Source organism: Schistocerca piceifrons, chromosome X, assembly GCF_021461385.2.
Source record: "Schistocerca piceifrons isolate TAMUIC-IGC-003096 chromosome X, iqSchPice1.1, whole genome shotgun sequence".
NCBI classification, from domain to species: Eukaryota; Metazoa; Arthropoda; class Insecta; order Orthoptera; family Acrididae; genus Schistocerca; species Schistocerca piceifrons.
The window spans coordinates 317,130,811-317,142,827 of record NC_060149.1 but is presented as its reverse complement, the minus strand read 5'-3'; positions in this window follow the sequence as shown (position 1 = coordinate 317,142,827).

The window sequence follows — 12,017 nt, the reverse complement described above, 5'->3', positions numbered from 1 at the left end:
CCACAGATTCTCGATTGGATTTAAATCCGAGGAGTTTTATGGCCAGATACGTTCGATGAACACATCCTGGTAATCTTTGAGCCATGCACGTGCACTGCGAGCTGTGTAACACTTTGCATCGCCCTGCTGGTAGATGCTCCACTGCCGAGGAAAAACAAAATGTATGCAGGAGTGGACATGGTCCCCTTACTTGTCTCGATCCGTTGTGCCTTCCAGAATGACTAGATCACCCAGAGACTGCCAAAAAAACATTCTCCAGACCATAACCTTCCTCCTGATTGCTGGGTGTCTGCTTTCAGACCTTTTACACCATACACGCCAACAGTTGTCTGTTCAATGGAGCATAAAAACTGATTCATCCGAGAGTGTATGTCCAATTGTGGTACTGGCGTGCAAGTTCCAGCTACCATGCCGATGAACATGAGTGAGCATGGGTGCATGAACCGAGCGGCTGTTGTGAAGCCCCATACGCAGCGGCGTTCGCTGAACGGTCGTTGAGAAGACACTGTTGGTAGCGTCTTGGTTCATCTGGGTGGTCAGTTCCTCAACATCTGCACGTCTACTCACCCATACATATCTCTGCAGCCACCGTTCACCCTTGTTATCTGGTGCACCTCAGTTACCTCGACGCTGGTTTCGGATAGCGTCGTTTTGACATGCACAACATACTTTAACAATGGCGGCAAGAGAGAAGATTAAAAATTTAGTCGTTTTGGAAATGCTTCTACCATTGGCCCAAAAGCTAATGATTATGCCCTTTTGATCGTCAGATAAATCGCTCCGTTTTCACATTATGACAATGACTGCCCTGTTTTCCACGTACCCCAGACACATTTTACATACCCTCCGCTGCTAATGCTGCCACTGTCATCTGTGAGTGGTTATTGCACTTTGACTTCGACCATTCTACGTCTGAGGAAAGACTTTGACCTATAGCTTAACCTACTTCACTTCCGAGATTCGGGGAGGCGAGCCTGCCCCATGTCGAAATTGTCGAAACCATCTCGCTGATTAATAACGATGGCTGGTGAGCTGGTGAACGTCGACGTGGTTTTTAGGCGCTTCCCAATTTTCACATAAGTGAATACCCGGCTGGTACCGACAGTCCCCCTTATACACTCGATATACAAATATTTAATAATCGCTATAGCACTTGTATATGTGATTTGCCCTAGACGCAGGTTGCAGAGGTGCAATCCGTCCCAGGAGGAGTGGTGATGTCAGGAAGGGCACGATGCCATCAACCACCAACTACACTCCTGGAAATGGAAAAAAGAACACATTGACACCGGTGTGTCAGACCCACCATACTTGCTCCGGACACTGCGAGAGGGCTGTACAAGCAATGATCACACGCACGGCACAGCGGACACACCAGGAACCGCGGTGTTGGCCGTCGAATGGCGCTAGCTGCGCAGCATTTGTGCACCGCCGCCGTCAGTGTCAGCCAGTTTGCCGTGGCATACGGAGCTCCATCGCAGTCTTTAACACTGGTAGCATGCCGCGACAGCGAAGACGTGAACCGCATGTGCAGTTGACGGACTTTGAGCAAGAGCGTATAGTGGGCATGCGGGAGGCCGGGTGGACGTACCGCCGAATTGCTCAACACGTGGGGCGTGAGGTCTCCACAGTACATCGATGTTGTCGCCAGTGGTCGGCGGAAGGTGCACGTGCCCGTCGACCTGGGACCGGACCGCAGCGACGCACGGATGCACGCCAAGACCGTAGGATCCTACGCAGTGCCGTAGGGGACCGCACCGCCACTTCCCAGCAAATTAGGGACACTGTTGCTCCTGGGGTATCGGCGAGGACCATTCGCAACCGTCTCCATGAAGCTGGGCTACGGTCCCGCACACCGTTAGGCCGTCTTCCGCTCACGCCCCAACATCGTGCAGCCCGCCTCCAGTGGTGTCGCGACAGGCGTGAATGGAGGGACGAATGGAGACGTGTCGTCTTCAGCGATGAGAGTCGCTTCTGCCTTGGTGCCAATGATGGTCGTATACGTGTTTGGCGCCGTGCAGGTGAGCGCCACAATCAGGACTGCATACGACCTAGGCACACAGGGCCAACACCCGGCATCATGGTGTGGGGAGCGATCTCCTACACTGGCCGTACACCACTGGTGATCGTCGAGGGGACACTGAATAGTGCACGGTACATCCAAACCGTCATCGAACCCATCGTTCTATCATTCCTAGGCCGGCAAGGGAACTTGCTTTTCCAACAGGACAATGCACGTCCGCATGTATCCCGTGCCACCCAACGTGCTCTAGAAGGTGTAAGTCAACTACCCTGGCCAGCAAGATCTCCGGATCTGTCCCCCATTGAGCATGTTTGGGACTGGATGAAGCGTCGTCTCACGCGGTCTGCACGTCGAGCACGAACGCTGGTCCAACTGAGGCGCCAGGTGGAAATGGCATGGCAAGCCGTTCCACAGGACTACATCCAGCATCTCTACGATCGTCTCTATGGGAGAATAGCAGCCTGCATTGCTGCGAAAGGTGGATATACACTGTACTAGTGCCGACATTGTGCATGCTCTGTTGCCTGTGTCTATGTGCCTGTGGTTCTGTCAGTGTGATCATGTGATGTATCTGACCCCAGGAATGTGTCAATAAAGTTTCCCCTTCCTGGGACAATGAATTCACGGTGTTCTTATTTCAATTTCCAGGAGTGTATATCATTAACACTGCTTCAAGCCATCTAACAACGCTGATGACGAAGAGAACGGGAACAGTCAAGGGAGAAGAAGGCTGTAGTCGAAACTTGGTCTTCCTCTACAATTTTGACCTCTCAAACTTCCCTTCATTACCTAATTAACTATCCACCGAAACCTCAGGACTTGCGCAGTCAACCTACCCCCGCTTTTAGTCAAGCTGTACCACAAACTTCTTTTCTCCCGCTTTTCTCCCGATCTGAGTCAGTGCCTTTCATTAGTTATCTGATCTAGCCATCTAATCCCCAGCATTCGTCGGTGACACGGTTCAGAAGCTTATATTCTCTCCTTGTCTGTACCGTATATCGTCCACGTTTCTCTTCCATACAAGTATAAAATCTAGACAAGTACCTTCAGAAAACACTTTCTAACACTTACAGGTCTATAAGATATTAGCGTATTTCTGTCTTTAATAAACCTTTTCTTACTATTGCCACTCTGACTTTCATGTCATCGTTTCTTCACCCATCATTAGTTATTTTTTTGCTCAGTTAGCGAAACTCGGTTACTTATCCTAGCGTCTCATTTACTAACGCTCACTAGTACATGATGATGATGAGGTTCTATACTCCGAGGAGCATAGGGGAGTATGCGGGAGAACCGCACTGCTGTTTTAGGCAAAGTCCTAGCGGAGGTGGTACGCCATTGCCTTCCTCCGACCGTAATGGGGATGAATGATGATGATGATGAAGAGGACACAACAACACCCAGTCATCTCGAGGCAGAGAAAATCCCTGACCCCGCTGGGAATCGAGCCCGGGACCCCGTGCGCGGGAAGTGAGAACGCTACCGCAAGATCCAGCACGGCGTTCCGTATTACCTTCCTGAACCCACCGACTCCATATTCTGCTAACAGTCATTGGATCTCGACCAGCCGGCCGCGGTGGTCTAGCGGTTCAGGCGCTCAGTCCGGAACCGCGCGACTGCTACGGTCGCAGGTTCGAATCCTGCCTCGGGCATGGGTGTGTGTACTGTCCTTAGGTTAGTTAGGTTTAAGTAGTACTAAGTTCTAGGGGACTGATGACCTTAGAAGTTAAGTCCCATAGTGCTCAGAGCCATTTGAACCATTTGATCTCGACCAACGAGAGCAGCAATGTCGCGAAACGATAAACCGCAATCGCGATAGGCTACAATCCGACCTTTATCAAAGTCGGAAACGTGATGGTACGCATTTCTCCTCCTTACGCGAGGCATCACAACAACGTTTCACCAGGCAACGCCGGTCAAGTGCTGTTTGTGTATGAGAAATCGGTTGGAAATTTTCCTCATGACAGCACGTTGTAGGTGTCGCCACCGGCGCCAACCTTGTGTGAATGCTCTGAAAAGCTAATCATTTGCATATCACAGCATCTTCTTTCTGTCGGTTAAATTTCGCGTCTGTAGCACATCATCTTCGTGGTGTAGCAATTTTGATGGCCAGTAGTGTACATGAGCTGAATGGTAACCCCAAGAAGTTTGCAATTTACACGCTACAAATGTTCTATGACTGGTCCTCTGGTCACATGACACAGATACAAATTTTAGTCAACTTGATCCATACCTTATGCAGCAACATCCTGTCGCTGGTCATCAGAGGAGCACTGATGCTTTCTCTGAGCTGTTCCAGTTTTCTTAGCAGTGGCGGTACGTAAACGCGGTCCTTAATGTACCCACAAAAGAAAAAGTCACAATGTGTTAGGTCAGGCGAGCTGAGAGTCTAGGAGCCCAAGGCAATAGAGCCACACCATGTTCACAACTACGCCCAACCCAGCGATGCGGAAATTCGTTTTTTATGTAGTGACGAACATCGATGTCAGTGAGGGTGAGCCCTGCTTTGTTGGATAATGAAATTCTCTGAATCAGCAGTCAGTCATGAAAACAACCACAACAGCAACATATCGCAGTAACAGGTACCCATCACAGCCTTCTCATAGAAGAAAAACGGCCATACAGTTTCGTCTGTGACATCGCGGAGAAAACATTAACCTTGTGGGCACAAGGCAAAATCGGCGAGTTTACGGTTCTCTCCATACATCAGTCATATATATACAAGTAATACTTTCGAAAATACAGAACTATGAAAACGAATGAATCATTTATAGTAGCCCTGTATTTTCTTCTAGGTGGTTTAGCCCTGCTGGGTATGCTGGAAAGCTTCTCCGGAGTTTGCAAGGTAGGAGCGAGGTACTGACTGAACTAAAGCTGTGAGGGTGGGCCATGAGACGTGACTGGATATCTCAGTTGATAAAAGCATTGTGTGAAAAAGGGAATGTGGTGGACTCGAGTCATGGTCCTCTAGACTGTTTTAATCTGTCGGGGAGTTTCAAAACAGCACTAACTCCGTTGCAGAGTGAAAAAATAATTCTCCATGTCCTTCCACGTTGCACAAGTATTAATAGTCCCAGCTGGACGTAAGAATTTACGCACACAACTACAGGTATCTTGAGACTAGGCATTACAATGCGGTATGTTAGCCTCTCCATAACTCGCAAACGGAATCTCGGCGGAAAGCGCTACTATGACGATGTTCACGTGAGCGCCTTTAACAGTTTGAGGCATTCGTGGTTTCTGGACTGTGAAAAACATACAAAATGTCTCGTACAGCTGCAGCAGCCCGAGTGAAACTGCCGAGGCAGACAGTTTTAACTCACTGCAGTCGTTAGTAGCTCGTTTCGTGCCCAAGTAACTCTGGCTTTGACGGGTTTCCGGAATTTGAGAAAAATACACAAATAATTATGAAGTAGTTGCTGTTTTATTTAGTAATTAATTCGTGGGCTATACAAAAATGATACTCTTCATAATACGTAGATCCCACCTCCTGACACTTGTAGGCTGTTGGGCACCTTAAACACATCCATTTCAATTTATCCAATTACAGCTTCGTAAAATATTGTTAGTAAAAGTAAATGATTGAAGTGACAACCAAGCAACGTCACTGCAACATGTTAAGATTAAGGAACTCAAAAGAAATGTCAGACGTTCATCAGCGTTGTTTTCTGAGATCTTATATAAAGGGTGATTCAGCTGCACCTAGCCGGCCGATGTGGCCGAGCGGTTCTAGGCGCTTCAGTCTGGAACCGCGCGACCGCTTTGGTCGCAGGTTCGAATCCTGCCACGGGCATGGATGTGTGTGATGACCTTAGGTTAGTTAGGTTTAAGTAGTTCTAAGTTCTAGGGGGCTGATGACCTCAGATATTAAGTCCCATAGTGCTCAGAGCCATCAGCTGCCCCTACCAATAGGATTTATGCAACCCACAATGCCTTCAAAAATCACATGCAAGTGTTACATTTTTTTCTCGCACATTAAACGAAAACTAACAGCCCTAAAGAAAAATGAACAGGACCTCTTTGCAGAAAACTTAATGTAGTTAGATTTTGTACTGGGATATGTTATCGTTGGATGTCACAGTTTCCGAGTTACTCAAGAAAAACGCATTTTAAGGTCATTTTTCTGCGTTTTTCTTGAACAATTCGAAAACTTGTGGCCTCTAGCGGAAACGTATCCAGTACAAAATTGAATATTAAATTTCCTATAAAAAGATGCTGTTTATAATTTCCGTAGGACTAACAGTTCACGTATAGCGAGCGAGAGAATATGGAAATCTTGCAGGTGGTATTTGAGGGCGTTGTGGGGTGCATAAAACCCATGGATAGGGGCAGCTCAAACAATAAATAAAACCCTCTTTAGTAGTTAATTACAGAGTAATTCGATTTCCTACACAATTACTGACTGCACAAGAGCATATGCTAAGGATACTTCGTAGCGTTCACTCTTTGATGTAATTCAGGTAGCTCTTCAAGGAGCTAGGCATTTTAACTGCGTCATCTCAGTAAATAAGTGCGTTAATGAAACTCGTCATAAAATATCTATCACAATTTGAGAAGAACAGTAAGGTCCATACAAACAACACTGCAAGGAAAAATGACCTTTATGACCCACTGCCAGTGACTTACAAAGGATTTCAATATGCAGCAACAAAAATCTTTGATCAGTTGCCCATTAACATAAAATGATTTACAGATAGCGAATCTAATCTAATATTTTTTCTCCTGGACAACTCCTTCCGTTCCATGAACGAATTTTTACTTAAACACTGATAGCTTGCAGAGAAAACCCCTTGTTTTTAAGTGTAGTTGCATGAGTAGGACTTGTATCATGTAAACTGACTCGTTCCAAATGATTTCAATAAATGTAACTGTTGGGCGCGAGGAAAACGCTGTGAGTTTGCTGAGTGTTGGTACCAAGTAAGGAAGGGGAGGGGACAGGGGGAGGAACAGGAGTCTAATATCATCATCCAGTGAAAGAATCACTACGAAAACGTTATATTAAACTGAACTGAGGGATAGAATGATATGGAAGTGGAACATTTAACTAGCTAGATAACTAACTAACTAACTAATTACCTTTGTGACTATTGTCAGTGTGTAGATGGAGTCATGGATTGAGTATTTGTGATATTTTCTATGGTTTTCCGTCCCTTGAATGTGGTCGATTACCACAACGACATCCATCTTAGTATTTGAGAGGAATAGGCTTTGGCTGGCAGCAAGTTTCCACTTTTCTCCTCTTTTCCGATTCGATAATCATCCATACCAACACTGGACAGGCACTCATAACAGTCATTCATATAACAAACCAGACACGCCACGGTAAGAACATAAATCCCTCCCCCCCTTCCACCACCACCACCACCACCACCACGCCCCGGCGAATTTCTGAGAATGTTCCACGAATATACATGAAAGTAGAGAACAGCGTTCACTGTTAAACAACTAGCCACAATGTATGTAATTGTTGTATGCGCCAACCACTTAGGACTTCAGCTGTCTGAATTGATAAGGTTACCTTCAATCGCAACCTCCTCTGGACACTGAGAAGGCGTTGTGTCTGAAAAGTAAATGTAGTTTATGAGGATAGGAAACTGAAGGAATAGAATGAACCCGAGTGATGATGCAAATGGCCCCCAATCACTTCTAGCAACCCTCGTACTGGGTACAAGATTTTTGTCGCATTTCTTGGATAATGAAACAAGATTGTATGTCGAATAAACGAAGTGCTTCAAGCAAAAAAGTTGACTGAGGCACTGCTCTCGATTATTTCAAGGAAGAAATTGAACTGTCAAGTGGATTTAGACTTATAGATTTCAGCCTTCTGTCTAACGTAATTCAATCTGCTTGTGTTTGTGTTAACTGTGGTGTCCATGCTTTGAAGTTATATCACAGTCTATACTTTGCATTTATTTTGTGACAGATGACAGACAGATGTTAGTTTCAAAACTGCTGAAGTGAATAACTGGACATATGAAGAAACCTGAGACTGTGTTGTGGGATGAGGTGCTTGGGTGTTGGTACGGAAGGTACGAACTTGTTTTATGGAATTATAAACATGCCATCCCCTGCCGTAAGGAACAGTTACACAAAAAGAGAACTTCTGCATGTATTGGAGTAGGAATGTAAACGAAATCTTACTTCTGTAGTGCAGGAAACTGATACTAAATAGTGATCTACAGACAGATAAATATGTACCCAGTACTGATTTTTGCGTTTACTGTGATGACACATGTTTGAAGTGTGATCACATTTCGTTGTATGGAGTGTCATCTGTATTGATACTGACAAGAAACATCATAATCTGCATAGACTAATCAGAAAGGAAATTAACAGCCAGGCAAAAGACGGTGGCTCACTAGAGGCGTTTAAATACCTTGTGAAAGAAAAAGGAAAATGCATCTTTTGGCAGGAACGAGTAAGAATCTTGCAGTAGTTGCACATTAAAAACCCACTCAAAATTATTAAGAAAGAATATGCACATAACACCAGAAATCAGTACTTCCGACAACAGACTTAAGACTATATGGAACGTAGTGAAGCAAGAGACAGGACAACCAGCCAAAGGACAAGATAACATTACTATTGAACTGAATGGAAGGGTTATAAACGATGAGTTATAGACAGCAAATGCATTTAATAATCAGTCCTTAAATATAGCAGAAAGTACAGGGAGCCGCGCGGGATAGCAGCGTGGTCTTAGGCGCCTTGCCACAGTTCACGCGGCGCCCCCCGTCGTAGGTTCGAGTCCTCCCTCGGGCATGGGTGTGTGTGTTGTCCTTAGCGTAAGTTATTTGAAGTTAGATTAAGTAGTATGTAAGCCTATGGACTGATGACCTCAGCAGTTTGCCCCCATAGGAACTTACCACAAATTTTCAAAGTACATGGACAAGCAGTTCAAGAGCAAAATCACAGCAATACGTTGAAAATGAAACTCTCATAAAATTCATGCATATGAATGCATCACCAACTTCTCCTTCTGAAATTATGAAAATTATTCGTCCTCTAAAAAATAAAAGCTTATCTCGTTTTGTAAGTGCTTCCAATAGAGCACTAAGAACTTGTTCCCATGTAAAAATCCCAGTTTTATCTGAAATATAACTGACTCAGGGCATTTTTCCAGAGAGATTGAAATATGCCGTTGTTAAACCTCCCTTTAAAGGTGATAAGAGAGATGTCAATAATTACCACCCTCTTTCACTGATGACATCATTTTTCAAAACTTTTGAGAAGGTGATGTATTCTATAATAGTATCTCACCATAGCAATAAGTGTCATTAGTAAATCACAGTTCGGGTTTCACAAGGGTTGGCCTACTGAGAATGGCATTTACACGTTCACTCACCAGATTTTACAACCATTAAAAAATAAAATATTAGCGGTTGGTGTTTTCTGCGACCTCTCTAAGGCATTTGACTGTGTGAATCAGCATTCTCCTAGGTAAACTGAAATTTTACGGGACTGTTGGTATAGGCAGCCAATGGATAATGTCATGCCTAACCAAAAGAATGCAGAAAATCGTACTTAGAAATTCAAACAAGATAGTCAAGGGACATTATTCGGACTGGGAAGACATCACGTATGGGGTTGCCCATGGGGCAATCTTAGGTTCACTAGTGTTCCTTACATATGTAAACGATCTTCAGTCTAATATACGAGCAGAACTAGTTGTTTTTGCAGATGACACTAGTATTGTAATCAGTCCAAGAATACCTACAGTAACAGAAGAAACGATAAACAAAGTTTTTGAACGTATCATTGACTGGTTTTCTCCGCATGGTCTCATCCTCAATTTTAAAGAGTCCTGCACATCTAGAGGTACTACACCAATGATAAGTGTAACATATGGCAAGCAAATAATAAATAGGATGGAAATTTCAGTATTCTTATGGGTCCATATTGATGAGAATTTAATCGGGAAAAACCCATTTTAGAACTTCTAAAACTACTTCTTCAGCCACATTTGGTCTTAGAATCATTGAAAATCTTGGGGAGAGACAAATCAGTAAGTTGACATATTTTGCATATTTTCATTCAATAATATCGTGTAGAGTAATATTCAGGGGTAACTCATCTTCAAGAAAGAAAGTCTTTATTCGACAAAAACGTAAGAATAATATGTGGTACTCATCCACGATCATCTTGTGGACATCTGTTTAAGGAGTTGGGCATTCCGGCTACTGCTTCACACTGTATGTATTCCCTCAGGAAGTTTGTTGAAAATAATTCACTACAGTTCAAAAGGAACAATGAGGTAGGTAACTACAATACCAGAAGGAAAAATGATCTTCATTACTCCACATTAAAGTTGTCTTCAGCATAAAAAGGGGTGCACAACGCTGTAACAAAAATTTTTGATCACTTACCCGGTGATATAAAATGTCAGACAGATAGCAAAGTAAAATTTGATAAGAAACGGAGAAAGTCTCTCTTTGACAACTCCTTCTGTTCCGCTGAGGAATTTCTATTATTGAAAAGTGTCAAAGATGGTGGGTAGGAATTACCAAGTCACATATGTATGCCTCTTTTTTCTTTTTGTAAAAAAAAGGTCTTAGAAATATTCGGAATGTAACCACAGGTACAAAGTAATTTGCGATATGAATGTAAAATGACTGGTTCCACATCTTAAAGATCTAAAGTGCAAAATCATCCATGGAAATTTTAACTAACTAACTAACTAACTAACTGACTGACTTCAGCTGATGAGCAAGTCCTGTAGTTTTTGTGCTCTTAGGAAGAAATGTGACAGAACAGGAGAAGAGAATAAATGGCAGAGTGAAAATTAAAAAGTGTGCTGTAGGAATTGTTTGGGGTATAGTGGCGGGATGGAAGCAACTGGTATGAAATTTATGTTTCAAAAAAAGTGTTGAAAGATACGGGGTTCTCTATGTCACGTATCCTGGTGATGGTGAGTGTAGTTCCTTTAAAACTATTTCTGATAGTAACCCTTACAGAGCTGATCGTAAGATTGAGAAATTGGAATGTACTGGGCACGTTCAAAAGAGGTTGGGTGGCAGGCTTTTGGAATTAAAAAAAGAACTCAAGGGTCAGAAACTGTAAGATGATAAGTACTTTGGCGGTCCTAATAGGCCTATTGACAAAGAGATACATACTTTACAAGTACATCATGACAAATCTGTAAGGAAAAACGGTACACTGAAAAGGTATACATTATCGGAAAATGTAAACTCTAGTAAAAAGAAGTGTAAGACGGAGATCTTTGTAAATCGTTTCGCCCATAAAGAACATGTTTTTAAGTGGGTGTACCAAATTTCATTGATTAATCTCAAAATCTCTTAGCATTACAACGATTTTTTTCCAGGAGTGTAATTCTGCATATGCTCCCGTCCCCAACTACCTCGGCCATCCGGAAACGCTTCACGGTCCGATCCAAATTCTCGACCTGTCGCGCGCAAGTAGTGCCCACTTCCGTTGCTCAACTGCTAGCTGCACTCGTGAAGTCCCGCAGAGGTTCGATATTATTGTGCATCCGCTCTTAAAGTACACAGAATCTTCTTCTTTCATACATATATGTGTGTGCTATCTGTTCTGTCTGGTGGGCCATGAAGTGTTTGCAGGCGGCATAGGCGACTAAGACAACCGTTCTAGAGAAGTGGAGCATCCGGGTTCGTGTGGCCGTGCGGTTAAAGGCGCTTCAGTCTGGAACCGCGTGACCGCTACGGTCGCAGGTTCGAATCCTGCCTCGGGCATGGATGTGTGTGATGTCCTTAGGTTAGTTAGGTTTAATTAGTTCTAAGTTCTAGGCGACTGATGACCTCAGCAGTTGAGTCGCATAGTGCTCAGAGCCATTTGAACCATTTTTTTGAGCCAGCCATCCGTGTTCGAGTCCCGGTCAAGCACAAATTTTCAACATTCCCCACTGAATTATTTCAATGCGCGTAGGCGGCTGAAGTCCTGTTTTGTAATTTTGTCATTTTTTTAATTCTTACTTTGCGATGAAATATGATTTGTTGTAGTATTTGGTGGAAAATTA